The 26,330-nt window shown below is 42.6% G+C and overlaps 1 long non-coding RNA gene across 1 annotated transcript; it reads right to left on the minus strand.

Moving 5' to 3' along the window:
• LOC141276219 (uncharacterized) lies at positions 1-26,272 on the minus strand. Its single transcript, XR_012325445.1, has 3 exons — positions 25,703-26,272; positions 23,473-23,710; positions 1-1,829 (listed from the first exon to the last, which is right to left on the minus strand). It is a non-coding gene; the product is annotated as an uncharacterized lncRNA (long non-coding RNA).
• Between the last annotated feature and the right edge of the window lie 58 nt (positions 26,273-26,330).

A 26,330-nucleotide genomic window follows, 5' to 3' on the forward strand; every position in this document is an offset into this window, starting at 1 on the left:
AGTTAAGCGTCCCCTTCCCAGTACCAAAAGGGAAGGAATCCACATTTGGCACTCCTTTTTAGAAAGTTGCAGACCCCCTCGAGGAGAGGAGGAAACATCTAAGATGGAGGTCTGGTTCTGTCCACAGTCGCTGAATAGATGCTCGTTGTGGAAAGTCCCAGCCAGCTGGAGGCGACTTACACAAAGCCTGGAGACTTTCTGCATATTCCAAAGGCTCCTGCACCTGCAGAGATCCTTAACGCAAGTCATCACCATGACAATGACCCACGGCTCTGGGACGTTTGGGCACTGTTGTCTCCTGTATTCGCCTTCAGTTGTATGGGAAGTGTTTTTTCATAGGGCTGACCCTCTGGTAAACAAAGTTTGCATCACAGATGGGATTACTCCCTCACTCCGTGCTTTTCTGAACCAGCCCCGGAAAGGTGTGTGTATACAGCCAGGGTTTATTGCCTTTATGACACATATCTGAACAAAGGCCAAGGCAAGAGTTAAAAATAAATATGTCAGTAAGTGGAAGAAATTCCAAACTGAAGTCTTGATTGCTAAGAAGTTGTAGGGAAAACACTCAATTTACAAACCATACAAGTGAGATAAGGCGGATTAAAAACCCTGGTCATGGGTTATTTATAAAGTGATTATGTGGCTACAGAGTTGCCCATGAATAAGAGGAACTTGAGAAACTATTAGTAAACACAGTTCTGATGACTTAATATTGTCGTTAGAAAAGGAAATGGGAGTTTGGAGTAGGTGTGCAGGCTAAAAAATAGAATTAAACATCATGGAGATTCTGAAATGATAGAAAATAGCCTCAAATGGTTAGATGACACAAACGTTCCCCAATTAAAAGTTATAAAGGGTGGATAGTGGGTTTTGATGTAAAGAGAAGCCTGCTTGGAGGGATTATCTAAGTTTAACACATATTAACTCTCCCTGGGTATACAGTGCCAGTCAAAAAGAGTTCTTTCGATTCTCAGCAATACAGATGTTCACAATGGCTCCCTCCCCTACTACTTCTGGAGTCCCAATTTCTTGCCCCAGTAGCCCCCAACCCAGCTGCCCAGCTTCTGAGTAGCTGAGTGTCAGGCAAGTGCCCTTAGGTGGGGCTAGTGTTCTCCCTACCTGCACAGACTTATCTCCCTCAGAGGTGATGACCTTCTTAGAGTGGCTCATAACAAACTATGCCATGATGTTGTTCCGTCACACCCATGGCGTAAAGACGATGCCTTTCACCTAAGCTGCTTTGGGTCGAACTAGAACTTTGCAGAATGTTTCTAGAAACTTACACCCTGTTGATGCCATGCAGCGTGTTGACATGCTTCCCTGCCAGACCACTTCTGCCTGTTTTTCCTCCCACTCCTCCGTGCTTATCTTTCTTCCCCTTGACTTAACCTCATCTTCAGATAAGACCGATCACAGTTCAGTGCCAAAGAAAAAAATGGTAGGTGAAATAGCAACAACAAAGGGGAGATGTGTATGTGCCCCCTTATAAGGGCAGACAGTTTTGACCGCATTTTCTAACGATACATGATTTGGATGAGGTCATGCTTCCCTTGCAAGGCAGTGATCACGAGCTTTCTCAGGACGGTGGCAGGCAGCAGAGTGCTGTGGTTACCTCATTCCGTTCAGTGTATATTATGTAGACGGTTAGTCCCAGGTTCAGGAATGAGGAAAAAGTCCTCACCTATGACCATTGCACTCCAGTTCATTCGCTGATACCGGTTGTAGAGGTGTTTGTCTTTGTTTGAAAGCAGAGATGGGCCGAAACGCAGCAACCTTGAAGGTGAATGCACACACTTTGACTGCCAGGCTGAAAATTTCCAATCATCCTCCTGGAATAATCAGGAAACACAAAAGGAAAGTGTTATTGGCAGGCTTGTGACATACAAAAGCGCAGCAAATAATGACAAAGGTCGAATAGGGAGACTTTAGCTGGTATTCATATCTTGAGACTCTGTACTTGCAGCAAGTGTAAAGAGGCGTTACTTCCTGGTATGGCTGCCGAACACCGAGATAATGTGCAGATATCCATGGAAACGTGTACAGCAAAATGGGAAGCATCATGCTCTTGGCACTTACGTGCCAAGATTTTAACGAAGCATAGAATTAGCGACGGTGATGTCAAACGTAGCTCGGCATGGCTGTGAGAAGGCCAGGATTTCAAATCCAGAGCTTTTTTTTTTTCTTTTTTCCCCCCCCACTGTAAAGTGCTTTATTTATTTCTTTCTTAAATTAATTTGTATTGGAGTATAATGGAGGTTGGGATTGACACATATGCACATATACAAATCCAGAGCTTTGAAACAGGGAGATGCAAAGTCATAAGCGTTGAGCATTATGGGCAAGGTATAAAAATCATTTGTTTTCTGTGTTGATAAGTGAAATGTACTGCTCTCTGATTGCTGGGGTAGCTGTTGCGGTGGGGGGGGGGGTTGGTAATTTGGAGCCCAAACACCTGTGACCCCAGAGCTCTGGATTAAGAGAGAAAAAGCACATTTCTCTTACGTCGCACAGTATTTTATGTACTGAATTCTCTGTCCTCACCTATGCATTACATGGGTAAACCAAAGCAGAGACAAAATACCTAATTTTGTCTATGACGATCTTCCCCAAGATCATCTTATGGAGTATTAAGAGGCTCGGTGAGCCCCTAAGGCCTTGGCATCCCCTCCCCTCCCTTTTGGCCGCTCTTCTCCTCCATCCATTTCCCTCACGGCCCTTTGTGGGTGAGCCCCAGACTCAGCTCCTGAGCCACCATCAATACACGACTGTTAGCATGAGAATGAGTCACACTTTGTGGGGCCTTGTTTTTGGGGAGAGAGGGCGTGTTTTGTCCTGACATTTACCATAAACTGTTTGGAAAGTTTTTTTTACCCCCTTCCCCAGCCCCTGCCCACACTATGGTATTTACCTCTGGTCAACAGCTCTGTTTGCACAATCTGAGGCTTCATCCCTATCACACACAGTTTAAAATACAATTCAAAACATTTGCAACATACATAATGAAAAAACAGGGTCGGAACTTTCACATTCCTTTTCTGATTGTGTTGTAAATGTATAAGAAAATATAAAGAACTCTTGCGAATCGATTTAAAAAAAAAAAAAGGGAAGCCCAGCAGAAAGATATAACAAAGGACATAACTTAAGTTTCAGGAGAAAAAACAAAAATTGTAAATGCATATATCTTAAAAGATGGTTTCATTAAAAATAAAGAAAATGTGAAGTAAAATAAGAGGGAAATATTTTTTTCTTTTCAAATTGACAAATATTAAAATGAAAGGCAATGTGCAATGTGGGCAAACGCTGTTAAAACATATTTTCATTCACTGCTGGTGGGAATGTGGGTGGGTGTGACCTTTCTGGAGGGTAGTTTGTGTCAAATAGTTTCCCTCTGGGGAGAAGAAGAAAGAAGTAACTATATGGATGACTTCAATGAGGTGAAAGAAAATACTGGTAGTACACAGTGGAAAATATTTTTATAATTGATGGGGTAGGGCCTGCTTAGAATAGACCCAATGCTAAAATCTGTAAAGGGAAAGATGGCCAAATCTAAGTACCTAAAAAGGTGAAAACTCTATATGCAAACATATATCACAAAGTTAAGCACAAACACCAAATTGGAGAAAATAATTTCTACAGCGTGTATGAGTGACAAATGCTTGGTGAGGCTGTAGGTCATGCGTTCTCAAAGGCCATTAGAGGGAATGTAACTATAAATGCCATTATATACTTCCGCAGAATAGTTTTCAAATATTAAAATATCCTTGATTCCGCAATTTCACTTAGAATTTGTCTATTCAGAGATATGTACAGAAGAATGCTAAGATACCAGTGTTCAAGGATGTTCCCCGTAGCATGTGTATAATAGCAAAATATTGAAAACCAACAAAATGTCCGTCACTAATAGATTGGTGATCGATCGATTGATTGATTGATTGATTTGCCGCACTGCGCAGCTTGCGGGATCTTAGTTCCCCAAACAAGGATTGAACCTAGGCCCTCGGTGGTGAAAGCACGGAGTCCTAACCACCAGACCGCCGGGGAATTTCCAGCACATTGGTTATTAATGATGGCATGGACTATTATTTATGCCATTTGCCTAATGAGAGAGATATATGGAAAAGATGTTAAGATATATCACTAAGTGTGAAAAGATTACAGAATGGGAAATGTGTTATGATTTGTTCGAAATATATATGTGCACATATGCTTGATGTATTCATATAAACAAATCTAGAAAGTTGTACACTAAAAATAATGAATTATCTCTGGTTGAATGAGATAACAGAGGATTTGCTTCTAAATTCTAATATTTCTAAGCTTTTGAAAATTTTAAAATAAACAGATTACTTATACAATGAGAAAAAATATATTTATATTTAATAGAAAAAAAAAGAAGATAGAGGGATTATGTCTTTCTCCCATTCTTTCTATTTTTTATTTTTAATGCACCCAACAACATGGCAACATTATGAACACAACAAATGGTTTTACCCAAATTTCATTTAAAAAAGAAAAATACTGTAATTGAAGATCACAAATGAGAGGAGAAAATTCATGCCACTGTCACCTGTTGGGATTGTATGCATGTGACAGTTTTTATTTCTATCTTATTCATCTTTTATTATATATTTTCATTTTCTTAAAGGCCAACATTGCTGTTGAAGACAGAACATGCACTTTCATGTAAAAGAGAGCATGTTGAAATAAAAAGGAATTTTACTACTACAGAAATAAGTTAAAAAATCCCTGTTTTACTGAGCTGCTTTGTGATGTGGGACTGGATGAGATAATGAATATGCAAACCAACAGAAGGACCCCAGGGCAAATTTCGATGAAGACTTTTGCTGCCTTGAAAATCGCCTTTGTTATAACCTGAAGACTGAGAGTTCCTTTTCAAAACATTTTTGAAGAGGCAGATGAGAAATCTGATACTTAATGAGAGTAAACAAGGGTCAGGTTCTAGTATTATTTCCCCTGAAATCCAGAAACAGGAGGTGACCTACCCAAGATCGCATAGAGTTAGAAACAGAGCCAGGCTTAGAACCCTGGACTCCCAATTCTAAACTTGTTTCCCTTCATTATTTTATGTAATGACTTTAATCCTGAATTCTATTCCTCTTTAAAATTTAGTGTTAAGTATTGCTGCTCACTCTTTTCTTGTTTCTTTTAAAAACCTAATGAGTCATATACATTTTAGCAACTATTTCTAAAGTTTGCAAAGAATATAAAGATTTATTTCTCTTGACGTGTTTTTGAGACCTTCTTTTGGACGTTACACCATTTTTTTTTTTTTTTTTTTTTTTTTTTTGCGGTGCGCGGGCCTCTCATTGTCGTGGCCTCTCCCGTTGCGGAGCACAGGCTCTGGACGCGCAGGCTCGGCGGCCATGGCTCACGGGCCCAGCCACTCCGCGGCGTGTGGGATCCTCCCGGACCGGGGCACGAACCCGTGTCCCCTGCATCGGCAGGCGGACTCTCAACCACTGCGCCACCAGGGAAGCCCTGGACGTTACACCATTTTAAAAAAACCTAGAATTATTCATAATTTGAACTTGAGTAATAATTATGCTGCTTCTTGCTATTATTTCTTTCAATGCTGCTGTGAGTATTAAAATATAGTTCAGGGGACTTCCCTGGGGACTTCCCTGGTGGTCCAGTGAGTGAGATTCCGCACTCCCAATGCCGGGGGCCCAGGTTCGATCCCTGGTCCCCTGGTCAGGGAACTAGGTCCCGCATGCATGCCACAACTAAGAAGCCCACATGCTGCAAGTAAAAAAGAAAAAAGATCCCGCAACGAAGATCCCACGTGCCGCAACTAAGACCTGGCACAGCCAAAATAAATAAATATTTAAAAAAAAAAAAGTTCAAGACACTTAAATAAGTCATGTCCAGCCGGGAGATCCTACTATTAAGCCTTATAACATTGGGCCTTCACAATAAAAACTTTGGCCTTCACCATTAATTCTTCTTTTTTTTCTTTTAAACATTAATTCTTTTTAAAAAATTAAAGAAAAAATTTAAATTGAAGTATAGTTGATTTGATTTGATTTATATATATATAAAATATATATATATATTCTTTTTCAGATTCTTTTCCATTATATATTCTATTATATATATTTCATTCCATTCCATTATATTATATATTGAATATTATATATATTATATGCTTTCCCATTATTACAAGATATTGACTATAGTTCCCTGTGCTATACAGTAAGTCCTTGTTGTTTATCTATTTTATATATAGTAGTGTGTATCTGTTAATCCCAAACTCCTAATTTATCCCCCTCCCTCTTCTCCGTTGGTAACCAGAAATTTGTTTTCTATGTCTGTGAGTCTATTTCTGTTTTGTAAATAAGTTCATTTATGTCATTTTTTTAGATTCCACATATAAGTGATGTATGATATTTGTCTTTCTCTGTCTGACTTACTTCACTTAGTATGATAGTCTCTAGGGCCATCCATGTTGCTGCAAATGGCATGATTTCACTCTTTTTTCGGGTTAAGTAGTATTCCATTGTGTGTGTGTGTATGTGTATGTGTATATATATATATATATATATATAAACCACATCTTCTTTATCCATTCAGCCGTTGATGGACACTTAAGTTGCCTCCATGTCTTGGCTATTGTAAATAGTGCTGCTATGAACACTGGAATTGAATGTATCTTTTTGAATTAGAGATGTCGTCTTTCCCAGATATATGCCCAGGAGTGGGATTGCTGGATCATATGGTAACTCTATTTTTAGTTTTTTAAGGAACCTCCATACTGTTCTCCATAGTTCATAATTTAAAAAAAAAAAAAAGGCACAAAATCTCAAGATTCTTCTAAGCATGTAGGTAGGGCAGGAAATGAATATATCTGATGCTGCTCTGAAAACAACCAGGCCCTATCCTTATATTTACACAAGCATGTAGAAGTGACTATTTCCAGGCATTATAGAATGTTCAGTCTGCCAGAATGAGAGTCCAGATTTTGCTCCAAGATTCTGTCCTCCACAAAGAATCCTGGAAAACAATGAGAAAAAGCCTGGAAAACTTCCAATCTAAAGAAAGCAGAGCAGGCCACAAGAAAGCTTCCTGTTCCAATAACTTCACGGGTCTCTGAGATAAATTCTTTTAGGACAAAATTCTAAGTGGATATGATTGCATTAAAAAGTATGACAGCCTATTTATTACAAAGCCTACCTGGAATGGCATTTTCCAGAACAGCTCCAACTGAAGACTGAATAAACAACAAGCAACTAGTAACCAAAATATAAGGACAATAAATCCTCTTATATAAATTTATTTTACGGTTTCAGAGTGACTATATGCATATTTGGTCATTGAAGCAATCAAAGCAGAAATGATGTCATGTCGATGGTGGTAATTTCAAATTACCTGGACTTAACCTTCCTCAGTGGAATTCATAAAATGCTGATGTGAGCCACCATTAAGGACCTTCACCTGGCCTGAATTTCAAAATTAAAAACTCATGTTTGAACCCCACCTCTGTCCCACTTTACTAGCTATGTAGCTAAGGTCAGTTTTCAAATCTTGTAAAACTGAAACATTTATTCCACATGGTGGCAATGGCAATTAAATAAGACACTATATGAGATTTATACCCATTTAATATTATCTAATCCATTTACCTTCTCCTAGTTATCTAGGAGCCTGTGGGTATAAAAAACAAAAACAGGAGACTTATTTGCTGAATAACATTATAGAACTGAAAACTTGTGAGTTAAAAACAAAAACAAACTCTCAGCTAAAAATAGCATCTCAGAAAGATTCCCCTCCTACTGGAAAGTGACATTAGAAACCACAGTCGCAAAGAATCTTCTCAAAATATGGGAACTAAAAAAATATATATATATATGGGAACTGATGGAGGGCTTGGGTGACTCTAGAAATCTCAAGGAGTGTCTTCTATGCAAGTCCTCACTTTTCAGTCCCAATTGGTCAGAATTTTGTGCTCCGGTCCCCAAAATTCTTTTCAGGAAGTAGAGTGTCCTTCAGTTCCATCAAAAATACTTAACATATTATATATACAGGTTATGACATTGTGGTAAAAAAAAAATGTCTATAAGTGGAGAAATCATAGAGACAGCATATTTAAGTTTCCTGATTTGTTCTAAAGTAAAATCACACTTTTTGCTGTGTGGGGGAAAGGGGGCTTTTTTCTCTTCCTCTTTTACATAGATGGATATCCAAGGAACTAAGAATAGATGACTTCCCCTTTTTACGTAGGAGATCTTACCCAAGTAAGAAACCATTCGATTACACAAACATTCCTAGTCCCTCCAGATGTCACTTCTCTCTTTATATTATTTTAAAATATATTGTTATATATTGTGTTTGGCTAGAAATATATTGATTTCTATAAAATTATTTCTAAGCTCTTGAGAAAGCATAGCAATTTGTATATTTCCTCTTCTCATGTATATTCCTTAATTCAGAAATTAGGAATCATTGCCTTTCATAGTTATTTCTATTTGCCCTGGCTGTTGTGCCTCTGTGTGTGTGTGTGTGTGTGTGTGTGTGTGTGTGTGTGTGGAGTGTGTCAGTAGAATGAACTTGAGCATTGTAACCAAACTGTCATGTAAAGCCATGGGCTCTGTCCAGAATCTAATTAGAGCACTTTTATCATTATGTTGTCCTTTCAGTTATAAAATGACTATGTTTAGGGGAATCTAATGTACAGATGGTGATTATGGTTAACAATACTGTATCATATACTTGAAAGTTGCTAAGAGAATAGATCTGGAAATGTGCTCACCACAAAAAAGAAAAGGTAATTATGTGAGGGGTTGGACCGTGTTAGCTAACACAATGGGGTAATAATCATTTTGATACATTGATATCAGATCAAAATGTATGTGTGCCTTAAATTTACACACTATTATATTTCAACTACAACCCAATAAAGCTGAGGAGAGGTGAGGGAAGAATTGTGTGCTCCTGAGATTGGAAGTTTATGAAAAGAATCCTGGTGAGATGGAAAACACATTTACTTATCTTAAGATCCAAAGAAATACAAAATCAATTAAGAGACCAACAGGATGGGCTACAGATGGGGCTGCAGAAGCCCATGGATGGAACAGGTTGAAATAAGCTCTGGGGCTGGTAGGTTCAAGTCCCTGTCTAGACTATAAATAAAGCTCAGGATGTTCCTTCAGGGTGTCTGCTGAGAATCCAATGCATATTCCAACCCCCCAAATTACATGGGAAGATAATCCCCAAATTTGGGTAGTTTGAAAAGATAGTTTCACTTTTAAGTATTATCCTTCAACCTGGAGAAGAATTTGAATTAGGTATAGAGATGTTTAAGACAGTCCAATCTCCAGGATTAACATTTGGGTAGCAGATTGTATATGTTTAATATTCTATATACTCTAGTGTTTAAGAAATTATGATGTGGAAAATTTAGGGGGCTACATGTTATTCTATGTAGTTAATATTTCAGAAAATTAGGCCTAGGTTTAAATGGGAGTTACTAGGCCAACCCCTCCCCACTGACTCCTGAGCAGCTGACTCTCCAAAGCTCCTTTTCCCTATCTTTTCCCTCCTCCTCAAGTACAAAAGTAATCTAAACGGGGCATCGTTAACTTGCTTAAGATCTAGTCAAAGGGGAGCCTCTCGAGTCCCCACTACAAGACAATACAATGGTGGTTATTTTAAAGGTGTGTACATTGATGCCCCAAAGTCTACAAAAGCCAGCTCAGAGCATCCCACGCCCCCTACCCAAATACCCAATTAATCAGCCCTGCTCCTTCCCAGAGATAACTAACATTAAACATCCCGTTTATTTACTTACTTATTTTACAAAAGCTCTTAAGGCATTTAAAATTTGTCCACCACGTGTGAATTTTGTTAGGATTGGGAGCAAATTATGCTTCCTCTGTCTTGCAAAAATAGGACAAACGTAAAACCCAAATCTTCCTTTTACCAATAAGTCCAAACACATCAAACAAGAAAAGGATGAGAAAATACAAGTTTTACACATTCCAACAGAGGTTTTGTTTTGTTTAAATTTTTTAAATTGCTAAGTGCATGGAAATCAATGCACTTTCTTGTTTCCAACCGTTCTGTAAATGCCTGACCTCGGCCTGTTATGGGCACAGAAATACCTCTAAATTCTCTCAGATCGCACCGTGCTAGTTTCAAAAAAAGTTAACAGTGAGTGAGGCTAGCAGTGCTTCTCAGACTTTAAGGTACATACGAATCCCCTGGAGATGTTGTTATAATGCAGATTCTGACTCAGTAGGTCTGGAACGGGGCCTGAGAGTCTGCATTTCTAGTTCCCAGGAGATGCAGGTGTTCTTGGTCCCCTGATCTCATATCGAGTAGCGGGGGTGGTGGCCATGACGTAGATTGATCTAGAACTAGAAAGTTTCGTTTTGCTCCGGAGGCAACAACGTAGAAGGCGAACTCTGCCAAGAAAGATAAGTTTGTTCTGTCCGTGTGTGGCGTTATCCTTTCTTAAAAAACATTGAGGGAGGGTGCACTTTTTCACAAGTCATACTGATACTGACAGGTCTCTCTTATATTTGAAACTCTGTCGCCTTTTCTTGGACCTTTGTCTTTCAGCGTATTAATGGTGATGGCCCTGGAAATCGCCCAGATCTCTTGGAATATGGGACCCACGAAAAAAAGAAAACGATTCTATGACTGAGGTGGGAGCTGGCACATTTTGGCTTAGGGGCTATTTATTTAAATAAACTCCTCTGGTAATAAACCTTTAGGGCAGGGAGGCTGAGTTTGGAGGCTGAGATGAAAGAAAACACTGGCTGAAGCAACAATGCCCGAAGTCATTCAATCAGTCATTCAATCGTCACTTCAATGCTGGTGATGGAGATGCAGGTGTCCAGTACGGCCTGACAGCAACATCCCTTGGGGTTAGTTATGACACAGGCATCAAAGAGGGCCACCTCGAAGCCCAGCTGCCAGGAGGAAAATGATAGCCAAAGGAAAAAACAAGGGTGGGGTCCCTGTGACTAGACGAAATGTACCCTCACTTTCATCAGGAGGGAGGGTCAGCTGGGCCGATCACAGAGCCCTTGGTTAGAGCTCTGGAGGACTCAGATTAGAGAGAGAGACAGTGTGTGTGTGTAAGGAGAGCGGTGGGAAGGGGAGCCCTCACCGCTACAGATTTTTATAACAACTGGATCAAAACAACTCAAGAGGAGACCGTGAACAAAGCCATCCTGGGCAAGTTCTACATTTTGCCACAGAAACCAATATTGTTATTACTACCGAATGCTTCCTCTCTTTGTTCTTCTGAGCCAACCTTTGTCCCTGTCGCTCAGACATTAATTTTCCTGGTTAGGACACTTTGAGCTCTGGAAGGGTAACCCGATGGCAAGAGATGATTCCCACCCCACATGCGAAACCACAGCGTCTGCCCACACCAGATAGAACCCCACGCTTGGAAAGTAGAAATCTGGGGTTTCTAGAGATCAGACCCCCGCTGGGACAGAAGGACTTCAGAGGGGCTGCTGTCGTCCTGGAAGGGGGGAAGGGCAGGAACGATTTTAAAAATCCTAGTCCTTTTGAAGTCTGAGTTGAAATCAGAAGGGAAGAAGCTGACGCTGAGAGAGCCGGGAACTCTGAGCGCAGCTGACTCATAGGCGCAGACTTTCAGGCTAGGCTGCCCTCGGACCAAAATTATCTCTCTCCAATCAGTTCCACTGTTTTCACTTATCATGCTGCTTGATAGCTTAAAAATAGAGATTAACACGGGGGCATTATCTATTTAAAATGCAGCCCTCTCTGAGAATGGCAATAAGCCCCCAGCCACTCACAGATTGTTGTGAATTAGTTTAATTTAGGGAGTGGGAATTAGAATGGAGAACTTTTAGAGAGCAGGTAATCGCTCCAAGCCTTTATTTTACACACGAGGAAACAGTGGTCCAGAGAGAGGAAGCTTCTCATTCAAGAACACAGAAGGTCAGTAGCAGACTGAGGTTACAGCTACTGCTCTTGGTCTGTGGGATCGGACACCTCATGTTCCCCCGGCACAAACTAAGGCTGATTTATTTAAAATAGTCATCTGTTGAGCCTCTTCTCCGTGCCAGGTGCAGGAAGAAAAGCGGGAGACACAGAGAACGTGGGCTTCTCCTCACTGAGCTTGTGGTCTAGTTTGGGAGACTGATAAATAAATACAAATACCGCCACCCAAGAAATTAAGCAACTACGGTTTCTGACCTGTTATAAAGAAAGCAAGCAAGGAATGGCTATCAAGAGGGAAAACTATTTCAGATTAGGTGGCAGAGAAGCTCTCAAGGGCATTTCAGGAAGGATCTGGAGGATAAGAGAGATCACCCTCCACAGAGTCTAGGGCAAGTACAAATAAGGGCTAAAGCTCTGAGCAAAGAAAGAGCTGCATGTGATCTGGAGACAGAGAGAGGGCCAGGATGCTTGGATGTTGGACTTCAAAGATCTAGGGTCAAACAACGACCCCACTGTCTACCAGCTTTGTGCCTATACCGTTTAGCCCCGGGATTGAGGTTGTAAGGTGCAGTGGTTAGACCTGTTGTCTTCATCTTGATGGCCACTGCCATGAGATGGCCAATCTCATATTTCACCTGACTTCTACTTCAGATACTTACTGCTGTTTCCTACACTATACGGTGACATTTTCCATTTCTGAGGAATATAAAGTTGTCTTTTACACTCACACTTCTAGGTTCTAATATTTGAATATTGCCACCTCTTCCTTTCAAGATCCTGACAGGTTTCCCAATCATACATCAGATCTTTATTTCACTGTTCTATTACATGGTTGGACTGAAAAAGATACCAGTTCACCTGGACTCGGATTTTAATATCCCATTTGGCTCTGTATATTCATGTCTGCTGCCGCTAACAAATGCCAGCCTCTGTGAATTTCTTAAGCCGCCAGTTAGAGATCAAAGGATACCACCTAGTGAATACTGAAAAAGCTTGAATCAGAATTTCTTTTATAGTTGTATCATTTCTCTGTGAGTCCCATTAGCATGGCTCCTACCCCCTCTTCAATATTTATTTATTTATACGTTGAATGCGTGTATAACACACAGACAGAAAAGAGTGTGATGCGTTTTAACAAACTGAGCACACCCACACAAACAGCACCCAGATCAAGAAATGGAAGATTATCAACAACTCAGAAACCCTTCCATGACTTTTTAGTCACTAACTCCTCCCAGTGTAATCACTGTCAGGACTTCTAATAGCACAGACTAGTTGTGCCGCCTTTAGAGCTTTTTATAGATGAGAGCACATACTCTGTATGCTTTCCTTTTCTGAATTTTTTTTTATATGGCAGGTTCTTATTAGTTACCTGTTTTTCTTGTTTGTTTGTTTTGGTTTTTTTTTGCGGTACGCGAGCCTCTCTGTGTTGTGGCCTCTCGCGTCACGGAGCACATGCTCCGGACACGCAGGCTCAGCGGCCATGGCTCACGGGCCAAGCTGCTCCGTGGCATGTGGGATCTTCCCGGACCGGGGCACAAACCCGTGTCCCCTGCATCGGCAGGCAGACTCTCAACCACTGCGCCACCAGGGAAGCCCTAGTTATCTGTTTTATACATATTAGTGTATACATGTCAATCCCAATCTCCCAGTTCATCCCACCCCAACCCTGCCCCCTCGCCCCCTGCTGCTTTCCCCCCGGGTGTCCATACGTTTGTTCTCTACATCTGACACACTCTGTGCTCTTGTATCTGACTTGCTTCACTCTATATTGTCATAGTGATCCATATCTCGTCGTCTGGATGGTTGTAGATCATTTATTCTGGGTACTGTATAGGATTCCATGGTGGGAATAGACAGCAACGTACTTATCCTTTTTACAGTTGTCTTCGCGTATTCTCTGAGCAATTAATATGAATACACGCCCCTCAAATCCCTTTCCACCAACCACTCATTCTCCTTCTAAGAAGCACACAGTTACTGATTTCTTAAAAAAAAAAAAAACCCTTTATTTTTAATTCTTGGAACTGCCACGTTTTATCAGTGTTACAATTACAACTTTATAAGCACATCCTAAATGATGAATGGCTGGCCTAACAATACCAATCATATATGTCCCTTACTCTACAGTTTATACCATATATATTTTTAAATATACTGTCTCACCTATTTAGTCTTCTCCCAAACTTATGAAGTAGGTACAGGGTTAGGACTAGCATTTAACAGATGGGCTACCCGGACCCCAGGGAAGTCCTTTGCGTAAGAATATACTAGGTTTTAAGTGGCAGAGCAGATTTCTGGCTCTCAAACTTGGAATCGTTCCTGCACTCAGGAATCGAAGTTAATATCTGACAGCAGCGATGTGAAAACTGACAAAATCTGTATCACGGCTTCCCTTCCTCCCCTTGGCCACAGCTCTCTAAAGGTCGGGGGCCTGAGCCCAGGCCTCCTCTGGCTCCACCTCCAAGAGTCCTTGGAGCCTGGAAAGGAGACGGCGAGACTCTTGGTTTCCGATCCCACGCTCCTTTCCCGCCAGAATTTTATTTAGTCACATACATTTTGATATTTGCTCTCGCATGTTTCCCAGGAGACAGATCAAAAAAAAAAAAAAAAAAAACAAAGTCACCTGACGATGAACCGACGACTCCCCTCGCCGTCACTCCCCAGCCTGCTCTGTGTTTGTTGAGGGCTAAGGCTCAGAAAGTGATTCATTTCCTCTTTTTCTTTTAGTTTCCTTTCTCTGCCTGTTACCTTTTTCCTTTCTCTGCAGAACTCAGCAAAGTGATCCTGTTTATAACCGACAAATGCCGGGTGGACTTTGGCCTGTCATCCTTAGGCTGGAGCAGCTATTTGAGTTTTCCTGGGCGGGGCTTCTGTGTCTGGGGTGAGGCACGTGGGCATCTTAAATGCGGACCTTCAGGGTGGAAAGGCTGGCACTCTCCTGCCCTGCCCTCCTCATTCTGGGAACGCTGGTGGGGGGAGGCAGGCGGGGAAGGACCCAATTGTCCTGAGTCTTCTGGATAGGACGCCCACTGAAGTAGCCCATTTGCCTGTGTTATTCGATTTCTTACTCCTTCCCGCTCCGCCCCCCCCCCCCAAAAAAAAACCCTGTAAGGGAGGTAGCAGTATTATTCTCCCTTCCCCAAATAGGAAACCTCGGCTCAGAGAAGTGAAGTAACTTGTTTAAATATACATATCAAGTAAATAGTGAAGCTGGCAGACAAATTAAAAAAAAAAAAAAAAAGGCATAGAGGGGCTTCCCTGGTGGCGCGGTGGTTGAGAGTCCGCCTGCCGATGCAGGGGACACGGGTTCGTGCCCCGGTCCGGGAAGATCCCACATGCCGCGGAGCGGCTGGGCCCGTGAGCCATGGCCGCTGAGCCTGCGCGTCCGGAGCCTGTGCTCCGCAACGGGAGAGGCCACAACAGCGAGAGGCCCGCGTACCGCAAAAAAAAAAAAAAAAAAAAAAGGCATAAGAGAACTTCGAACAAAATTTCCCCATTAACCTGACTTGTGTCTATGTAGTGTAATTCTATGAGACTTAGATCATTATGACCGGTCATTAACTATTGTCGAAGAAGATAAAACTGATTATTCTAGCATTTCAACCATCACCCCAAGTTTGACAGATTTTTAAAATACCCCTGGGGGATATTGTTTTGATGAAGGTGAGGGTTTTGATGAAGATGAGGGTTTTGATGAAGATGAGGATTTTGATGAAGATGAGGATGAAGATTGGCCCTGGGTAACAGAAGCAGCTAAGATAGTTTGGAGGAAAGGTAGCAATGAAGGAGAAGGGGGTAAGTCCTGGCTTTGGGACATGTGCAGCTCTATCTTAGGGGACCCATAAGACAATCAGTGACCCGTGGTACCAATGAGCCAGAGAAAGTGGGTACAGACCTGTTTGCATGGACAATGGAGAAATATCTACAAATTCTTCAGCAAAGGAATGACTGTCAAGGAATTGGTGTTTTATAAGCAGACTGAAGGGTGAGGGGGCCCCACTGGCAGCGAAGGACAGGCCTCCAGGTAGAAGACTTTTGCAATAAAATCAGACTGAAATCACACACTCTGTAGGCAGAGGAATTTGAGGAGGAAGGTTAAACCCAAAGGTCATTTTGAAGAAAGATGTACTAGGATTGATGACAGCTTGAATACAGGGGATAAAGAAGAGGTGAGAAGTCAACTGCTGATTGTGGTTTCCAGAGTTCTACTCTGGGAGGATGGAATAATTATGACCTGGGTTTCTGTAAAGGTGAGCTTGAAAGGACGGATACCTAACTTCCAGGGGTGCTGTGAAACTTTCTCTAAGTCTTTACTCCAGCCTTCTCTGGGCCTTGCATCGTACCTAGGAGATAGGGAGGGGGAGGCGGGGGGAGAGGCACGCTAGAATCAGATCAGTCCCTCCACACATTCAAAAAAGAGGGATCTGAGGAGGGGCCAGTGCCATGGTGCTTCTGTCGCCTCTGCTGCAGACCCTGGTCCAACCTCAGCCTTTGTTCTTCAGGAGTTCTGTTGTCTGCTGACTTTGTTCATAGTGTTATTTTACTGACCCAAAGTTTTACACTTCTAAGAAATCAAATGTGTCCTTGGGACTTGGTATTCACAGGTCAATCCAATTCTAAGATTATGGAAATAGTCACCCATGATTGCTTCAAGTACTTCTTAATGTGTCCAATATTTATATTTAAACCTGTGGGTTTGTTTTGATGCAGATAATGAGATAGGAATCAGACTTTTTTTTTTTCATGGATGTATAGTCAATCACCTTACAACTGTTTATGGAGTAATCTACCTTGTTTCCATTGAATTGAAATACCAGCTCCATCATATAACTTATTCTTACCTGTTTTGAGGCCTGTATCTTTAACTCTTTGCTCTGTTCACCTATGGGTCATCATACTTATGTCTTTACATCTGCTTTAGAATATTTTAATAAATGAAAGGGCTAGTTCTCAATTTGCTACATTCCCCAGGAAATCTCCCTGGGACTTTAACTGGCACTGTGTCACATTCACAGAGTCACTGGACAGAGTCCTCTCATCCAGGAGTAGCTCTTCCTTCAAGTCCTTCAGGACACAACCAGGATTCTCCATTCAGATTTTGCATATGCCTTGGGGAGTGCATTTATAATATATTTTTTTGTATTAGAAATGGGTGGTATTTTTAAAAACATAATACTTTCTATGTAGTTATTGTTGGACTCTCAGAAGGCTATTTTAGAATAGTGATGTGGTATCTAACCTGAAATCTCTTCCGATTTCTAATGGCTCTTCTCACTCTTTATCCTGCTAAGACCTCTCTATCTCATTTTCTCTCTCTCTCTCTCTCTCTCTCTCTCTCACACACACACACACACACACACACACACACACACACACACACACACATTCCCATCTGTCCTCTTCCTCCCCCCTCCCCTGTCCTATCTGGGAATAAGAACCAATGAACGAACAAACGCTCACTCCCTTTTTTCCCTTCGGCTCTGGCACGGTGTTTGTTTGTTTTTTTTAACATCTTTATTGGAGTATAATTGCTTTACAATGGTGTGTTAGTTTCTGCTGTATGACAAAGTGAGTCAGCTATATGTATACGTATATCCCCATATCTCCTCCCTCTTGTGTCTCCCTCCCACCCTCCCTATCCTACCCCTCTAGGTGGTCACAAAGCACAGAGCTGATCTCCCTGTGCTACGCGGCTGCTTCCCACTAGCTATCTGTTTTACATTTGGTAGTGTATATATGTCCATGCCACTCTCCCACTTTGTCCCAGCTTACCCTTCCCCCTCCCCGTGTCCTCAAGTCCATTCTCTATGTCTGCATCCCTATTCCTGTCCTGCCCCTAGGTTCTTCAGAACCTTTTTTTTTTTTTTTAGATTCCATATATATGTGTTAGCATACGGTATTTTTTCTTTTTTTAAAAATTAATTTTTTTTTTTAAAGAAGTTGTTGGGGGTAGGAGTTTATTAATTAATTTACTCATTTTTGCTGTGTTGGGTCTTCGTTTCTGTGCGAGGGCTTTCTCTAGTTGCGGCGAGCAGGGGCCACTTTTCATCGTGGTGCACAGGCCTCTCACTATCGCGGCCTCTCTTGTTGCGGAGCACAGGCTCCAGACGCGCAGGCTCAGTAGTTGTGGCTCACGAGCCTAGTTGCTCCGCGGCATGTGGGATCTTCCCAGACCAGGGCTCGAACCCGTGTCCCCTGCATTAGCAGGCAGATTCTCAACCACTGCGCCACCAGGGAAGCCCTGGTATTTTTTCTTTTTCTGACTTACTTCACTCTGTATGACAGACTCTAGGTCCATCCACATCACTACAAATAACTCAATTTCATTTCTTTTTATGGCTGAGTAATATTCCATTGTATATATATGCCACATCTTCTTTATCCATTCATCTGTTGATGGACACTTAGGGTGGCATGTGGTTTTCCATATTTGATTTGACCCTAGGGGCATCTGGAGACCCCCAAAAGACTAGAGCAGAGAAGGAATTCTATCTTTTAAAAATAAAAATCTGGGACTTCCCTGGTGGCGCAGTGGTTAAGAATCCGCCTGCCAATGAGGGGGACACGGGTTCGAGCCCTGGTCCGGGAGGATCCCACATGCCACGGAGCAACTAGGCCCGTGCGCCACAACTACTGAGCCTGTGTGCCAGAGCCCATGAGCCACAACTACTGAGCCCGTGTGCCACAACTACTGAAGCCCACACTCCTAGAGCCCATGCTCCATAACAAGAGAAGCCACTGCAATGAGAAGCCCGCGCACCGCAACGAAGAGTAGCCCCCACTCCCCGCAACTAGAGAAAGTCCGCGTGCAGCAACGAAGACCTGACGCAGCCAAAAATAAATCAATTTTTAAAAAGGATGATTCTTTTAAAAAAATAATATAAATAAATAAATAAAAATCAGACCACTCTGGAGGCCGTGTGGACAATGGATAGAAAGATTTAAAACAGAGACAAGGGAAAATTCTCATTAAAGAAAGTCAGGCTGGCTGAAGTGAGTATAGATGAAAGAGGGGCAAGTATGGAGGGGAAGGCCAGGGAGGAGCCCTGCTGTGGCTCAGGTGCAGGAGGGACTGGCCCAGAATGTGGAGAGCAAGGTAGAGCCTCCAGGGGCATTCAGGATGACTTCACATAGATTGGCCAGGAAAGTGTTATAGAGGGAGGGGCGGAGGGTGGGTCCCGGGTCTCCTGCTTGAACATCTGGAGGGGGTCTCGGGGATGCTGCTGTGCATGGAGACTTCAAATCTGGAGGTTGAGTGGATGCTCTATGAGTTCACTTTTTTTTTTTTTTTTTTTTTTTGCGGTACGCGGGCCTCTCACTGTTGTGGCCTCTCCCGTTGCGGAGCACAGGCTCCGGACGCTCAGGCTCAGCGGCCATGGCTCACAGGCCCAGCCACTCCACGGCATGTGGGATCTTCCCGGACCGGGGCACGAACCCATATCCCCTGCATCGGCAGGCGGACTCTCAACCACTGCGCCACCAGGGAAGCCCTATGAGTTCACTTTTGAACCATACAAATTTGAAGTTTCAGAACATGTAAGTGGATGCGGGGAATTCCACACTGAGGTTTGGAATGTGGGCGGTGCAGGGACGAAATCTCTGAGAATGGGCTGTGAGAATGCTGGAGAACTGTGTAGGGGGAGAGGCATGAGTCAGTGAGCTTGCAATGGCCTGCTCCAGGAGGGGAGCAGCAAACGGGACCCAGGAGGGCCAAGAGAAGCAAGAGGAACAGTAGAAAGCTTGGGACAGCGTTAATTCCTAAGGGTGCTCATTCTAGCCTCTCCCTCTGAGCTTCTAAGCTTTTAGATATGGAGGTTTATTGTTTTTTGTTTGTTTGTTTGTTTTTGGCCCCACTGCATGGCTTGCAGGATCTTAGTTCCCTGACCAGGGATCGAACCCAAGTCCCCTGAAGTGGAAGCGTGGAGTCCTAACCACTGGACAGCCAGGGAAGTCCCTGGAGGTTTACTGTTAAAGTGAAATACTTTAATAGAAAAACAAGAGGCAGAATTTAAATGCCCAGTGTTTGTGATCTCTTCTGATTATTGTCAAGCTTTCTTATCAACCAATGACTGTGATGAACTTGGTGTAGATTAAGAAGGTTTGGATTACAGTGGCGAGTAGTTTACTTATTAGCACTGTGAATTTAGACAAACAACTTAACCTCCTTCAGCTTTGGTGTTCTCATCAGCTCTGTGCCTAGCCCCATGGGTCCAGGCACTGGGGGATAGTAGAGAACAAGCCTATAAGATCTGAGCTCACATGGAGTTTGACTTCAAAAGGGGAAGTAGATGATAAACAAGTCAGTCAACTAAACACAGTCAATTTCATGGTAGATAGATAGTCCTTTGGAGGGTAGGGACGGGCAATTTGAGACAGGACAGTCAGGGGGTGCTTTCTGAGAATATAGCATTTGTTCTGAGACTTGAGTAGCCAGAAGGATCTAGACAAGGAAAGATCAGAAGAAAGCATTCTAGGCAGAGTCAAGGGCAAGGGCAGAGGCTCAAATGCAGGAAGCAAACTGTGAGTTTGAGGAAGACGGCCAGGGGAGTCCCAGTCAGAAGCATCGGAGTCCCACTAACGGGAATCCAAGGCTGACAGTTCTGTATCAGTGATACTCAGTCCACTTTGTGGGCGCAGTTAGATTAGATTAGGCACAAATGAGGGTAATTAAGAATTCAGCCTCCCTCATTTTCCAAGTCTACGCAGCATGAAATTGTATCCCCTTGCAGAGGAAGCAACTATTGATTATCCGCACAGCTGGATAACAATTCTGCTTGCATCAGTAACGCTCAAAGCTTCCGGACGCTCAAAACATCTTCTAATTCCTTGTTTCCCTCTTCTTACCAATTGTGTCTTTGTTTTACCTCTTCTGCCTCTTCTGGATCATGATTACCATGCCTTTCAGCTCTGCCTCTGACCCATTCACAGGGTATAAGCTCTGGGTCAGTTGTGTACATATTATTATTGTTTTTATCCTTTTTTCCTAAGCCTATTTCTCCTGAAGGTGCAGGTTTCTTTTGTCTCCTGATGATAATTAAGAGGTCTTTTTCTTCTTCTTCCCCTATCTAAATTGTTTAAATGGTGAACGACAACACTAAACCGGGAAAGTACACAAAGCACAAATTATGTTCACTTAGCTGTTTTGTAAAAATATTTTCATGTGTCACATAGTTGCACAATAAATTATAATCCATTTTCAATTATTTGCTACTAATTCATTTATATTTTATTTTTTTCACTAGAGTGTAAGCTACTTGAGGTCAAATATCACTTCTCAAGTGCCTTTTCATCCTCTCTGTTAGTGTACCAACATTATCATAGAAGTTTGTTAAAACGTGTATTTCCAGGCTAGGACCCCACAGATTGTGATTCACTAACCTGAGGTCAGGCAGGTCTGCTTTTAAATAAGCTCATCAATTGATTCTGAGGTTCTATTTGCACAGATTACACTTGGACAATCATCGCTTTCTAACTCTTACACAAGACTGAATTACCTTCCTAGTAGTTACTCATTGACAACCTAAAAATCATTTTGTTTATCATTATTCTGCGTTCTAATTAACATAGCATTTACTAATAGTTTCTTCAATGAAATGCTCGAAACTACTTGGATTTACTTACTTGTTGAAAATCAATAATTCAGATAACAAATGTATAGGTAGTCCTGACTTATTTCCATCATTCCGCTGATGCTTGTTGAACCGTTCCACTGCCTATTTCGTGCAGTTAAAAAAAGTACAAAAAAAAAAAAAAGTACAAACATGCTTGATGATCATTATCTGTGATAATCCAAAAAAAAAAAAAAAATCCAGAAAAGAATTAGTAAACAGAGGAGAATAAAATAAAGAACAGAAACCTTGGGAAATTAAAACAGGTTTTTCCTCTGTTTTCCATATTTTATAATGTGCTTATAAGTTGCACGAATAGAAATGATATTTACTTTCAAGGTCCATCAAAGCATTTCTTGAAATCTTGTTTGGCTTTGTGAGTGGGAAGCCTAGGGGTGGGGGGTGGATGGGGGGTGAGGAGTCACACCACAATCTTCAACTAAGAATGTGTGGTGGGGGCTTCCCTGGTGGCACAGTGGTTGAGAGTCCACCTGCCGATGCGGGGGACGCGGGTTCGTGCCCCGGTCTGGGAAGATCCCACATGCCGCGGAGCGTCTGGGCCCGTGAGTCATGGCCGCTGAGCCTGCGCGTCCGGAGCCTGTGCTCCGAAATGGGAGAGGCCACAGCAGTGAGAGGCCCACTTACCACAAAAAAAAAAAAAAAAAAAAAAGAATGTGTGGTGGGGTACGCACGCTTTCTGTGCCAGACAGATATTCTAAACCTGTTCCCTCAGACGTCATTTTGTTTCTTACCTTATCTATATTGCTTTTGACCTTTATTTCAGGCTGCTTCAAATCCATTGTCAAGTTTACTAAAGTCCTTTTGATTTGTAAATGTGCAAATTGCAAACAGGATGAAAAATATGTATATATAGAACTTTTTTTTAAGGCAGTTGATAAAGGGAGATGTCTGGGGTTGAAGGGTGTCTCTCTCAAAAAGATATGCTGAAGTCCTAATCCTCTATTTCCCCCTCGCCCTCCAACCTGTGAATGTGACTTCATTTGGAAATAGGGTCTTTGCAGATGTAAAATGAGGTCATACTAGATTGGGGTGAGCCCTAATCCAATGATTGATGTTTGTATAAGAAGAAGGAAATTTGGACACAGACACACAGGGGAGAAGGCCATAAAAAGACGGAGGCAGAGATAGGTGTGATGCGTCTAAAAGTCAAAGATTGCCAAGGATTGCTGGCAACCAGCAGTAGTTAGAAGAGGCTAGGATTTCTCCCCTATAGGCTTCAGAGACAGCACAGCTCTGCAGACACCAAATTTGATTTCAAACTTCTAGCCTCCAGAACTGTGTGGGAATACATTTCTATTGTTTTAAACCGCTCAATGTGTGGTACTTTGTTATGGCAGCCTTAGGAAACTAACATAGGTGAAAATGTCAATTACACTTTCGCTGACAAATATCAAGCCTTGCTCTGATAGAATTTGGTCCTGTCCTAGTCAGGAAGTATGGGAATTTTAATAAAGACAGGGTTGAAGCAGGGACTGTCTTTGCTGACACTACCATCTTGTATGAGAATTACCATAATGTTTATCTTGATCAGTCACACTGTCTCCGGTCTTAGCTTGGTTAATCTAGTCACGCTGCAGCCAGAGTTAACTTTCTAGAGTTTGATCATATCACCCACGTGCTTAAAACCTTCAGTGGTGCCCCCATTGTCCCCACAATAATGTGCAAACTCCTCAGGTGGCTTCTCTACCCCCCACCCCCCGCCCCCGACTGCTCTTCAGTCTCTGCATGGAACACACTTCTTCCCTTTGGCCTCACTGCTTGGCCAACTCCTATTTATACCTTGGGTCTCTATGGAGATGCCTTTCCTGCTTAATTGCCCTCCCAGGCGGTCCCACAGTCTGCCATAATTTCCCTGGCACAGCCCTGATGTACATCTTTTTGCACCTGCCTGTGTACTTACCTGTATCGTCCTCTAGACTTGCTCCTCAAAGGGGCATCTATAGACCAGAAGCATCAGGATCACCGAGTTTAAGATGCAGAATCTCAAGCCCAGCCAGATCTCCACAATCAGATGTGTATTTCAACAAGATACTCAAGTGATTCACAGGCACACTGAATTTGTGTGGTACTGGTCTCCTCAAGGTAGGTTCCATGGGGGTGGGAAGCATTGTCTCCCCAGAACCCAGCACAGTGTCTGTCTTAAAACAGAGATTGAAATGATCAATGCATGAGGCTGATTTCATGTTAACAAACATGCTATACAGGAAAAAAACAAGTCCCCTTTTATCAGAATAAACAGACTCAGGCCTACAGCCTATACATTTTGTCAAAGGCTTCCTTTAAATTCCCCCTCATTCATCTCTCATATCCTCATTTCCTACCAAATCTTATTTTCTGCATGAAAGAGATGAATGACTATTCTATTAGTAATCATGTCTACTATTTTGTTTTGTTTTGTTTTTAGTAATTTTTTTAACACTCTGACAACACAGACGTGGCCAGATTTGCACTGTCATTTTCGAACTTGTCCATGAAAACTAAAACCTGGTAACAGTTTTAAAAATTGTCTTCACCAGTCCTTTAAAAAAAAATGAAATAACAGGGGATTCTAATGCTTCATGATAAATCATTATTTTGTCATTCTCCGGGTCCAAATAGTTAAGAAAGGCTTTTCACACACAGCTTCTAATTCTCTTAATAGAATGTTAGATTTGAAAAAGAGTTTATGGACCATCTCAAATTCAAAATCTTAACAAGTCCTCCATAAATGGCTGATTTGACCTATCTCTGAAGCGCACCTTCTAATCTTCTCTCCTCCCTTTTCCTTCCAGGGAGTTAAATTTGCAATTCCCTAAAAGTCACAATTTGCCTAAGGTTTGCATCAAGTGTGGGTCATGTGGCTAATGACCTTTCATAATGATAATGTTCGAGGTCAAGATTGACACACCCTTTGTGGGTAAACATGATATGATTTGTTTTTCTTTCATTGAATGTATATATTGCATTTCAGGGTGCATGGTTTGATGAGAAGTTTACTAATTAATCCAGTCAGGAAGCTAATGGTGTTACTTAAGCATTGTCAGTCAAAATGAGCCTTGAGAATGGTTTTGGGACACTGGGTTCAAGACAACAGCTTTCTAGGCAGAATCTCTGCTGGGCTTCCTGTGACATGTGGTGGTAACTCCTGAATTTTGTCCACTCTTAACCCTATGTGTTTACCACACTCAAAACTAAGTTGTTTAAATTCAAGAGTAGTTTTGTTCCACGCTTACAGCATTGTCTGTATTTCTGCAGGACCAAGCCACAAATACCTGCAGGTTTGTGTTGATTGAGTGATTTAAGGTAAATAAACAAGTTCAAATGCCTACTGGGGCCAGATAATGTAAATGAGAAAAACAAACAGCAGGGAGTGTGGCCAACCAAAGAGCTCCACCCGACGTCTAAGGGCAGCTGCTGCACCCACACTTCTAGCCGGCTCCGCACTTTCGGAAAACGAATCTTGGGTTTTGAGCTAATGATCTCCCAAAGAACGCCAGAAATCCCAGCTTTCAATGCAGTCTCTCAATGTTTAAATGTTGGTAACCGATTCAGATTTTCACAAGACCAATACTGTGAACCAAACCCAAACCTTCCAGGAAGCCACGCAGTTCTCAGCAACCAATGTGCAACGTCTGCATTATATAGCTCAGATGAAAAAAGAACACTCATTTTCTAAGAAACTGTGATTCCTGGGAAGGCCACAGAGGGTAAGAGGTCTTGCTCAGTATGGGTCGGCCTGGGTTCAGATCCTGCCACTGCTCTCTGCCTATGTGAGCTTGCGCAGCTCCATCTCTATAAACCTCAGTTTTCACACCTGCAAAGTGACCACGATGGTAAGAATGTCCGCTTGGTAGGGTTGTTCTGAGGACAGAGTGAGAAAATGTCTGAGGAAGCCCTCAGCACGAAGCCCTCAGTATCTGTTGCCTAGCCCGAATGACCCCTTCTCCTTAGAATAATGGAATTATTCAAGGGCCAGCCAGACATCGGGCAAATAACTTCACATTCCCAAATACCTCGTTCCTCCCTCCACGAGGGCATCTGAAAGTTGTCTACATGATGACCTACTATTTTTTGTGTTCCTAAGCATCTGGAACGAGCAATGAGACCTACCCAAGGGGAATATGCTCTTCTTTCAAAATCACAGTCCTTACCCGGGCGGAGAACTGGCCACTTCTCCCATCCACTTTCCTTCTCTCTCCCCCCGCCCCGCTTCCCCAAGTCCAAACAGTGTTTGCTCCCAAGCTGCAGGGTTTCAATTTGCCGTTCACTTCCCGGCAGTTTCAGTTTCAATCTGGTACTTTTCTCCCTTGGCTTCTGGCACCATTTCTATTGTTATTAAGTGTTCTCTTCATTTCACTTCTCTGGAACTTTCCACACTCTCTGAGTCTGAAAACTGGCCTTTCCCGAACTCTTTCCGGGGTTTGTTTACGAAAGTCTCTAATTGCCCGTTTATGATAGGGACGAAGCTCCAGGCCTCTCCGTCCCCAACTTTCCCGCTAGGAGAACCTTTCCCCGCTCGCGACTCCTAGACCCCGCCGCGCCTGCAGCTGACGCGTTGGTCAAGAAAGTAGTGTAGGGGCCGGGCCGGGTCCCCACCCCGCCGATCGGCGCCGCCGCGGGTCGCCAGCGGGTCCCGGCAGGTCGCGCGGCGTGGCGCGGGGCTCCCCGCAGGCCTGGCCCGGACGCCAGTTCCCTCCAGGCGCGGCGGCCCGCGGGGGCGGGGACAGGGGCGGGCCCGGCGTCAAGTTTCGCTACGTCACCGGGAAGTCCCCTTCATAT

Source organism: Tursiops truncatus, chromosome 13, assembly GCF_011762595.2.
Source record: "Tursiops truncatus isolate mTurTru1 chromosome 13, mTurTru1.mat.Y, whole genome shotgun sequence".
Taxonomy (NCBI): domain Eukaryota; kingdom Metazoa; phylum Chordata; class Mammalia; order Artiodactyla; family Delphinidae; genus Tursiops; species Tursiops truncatus.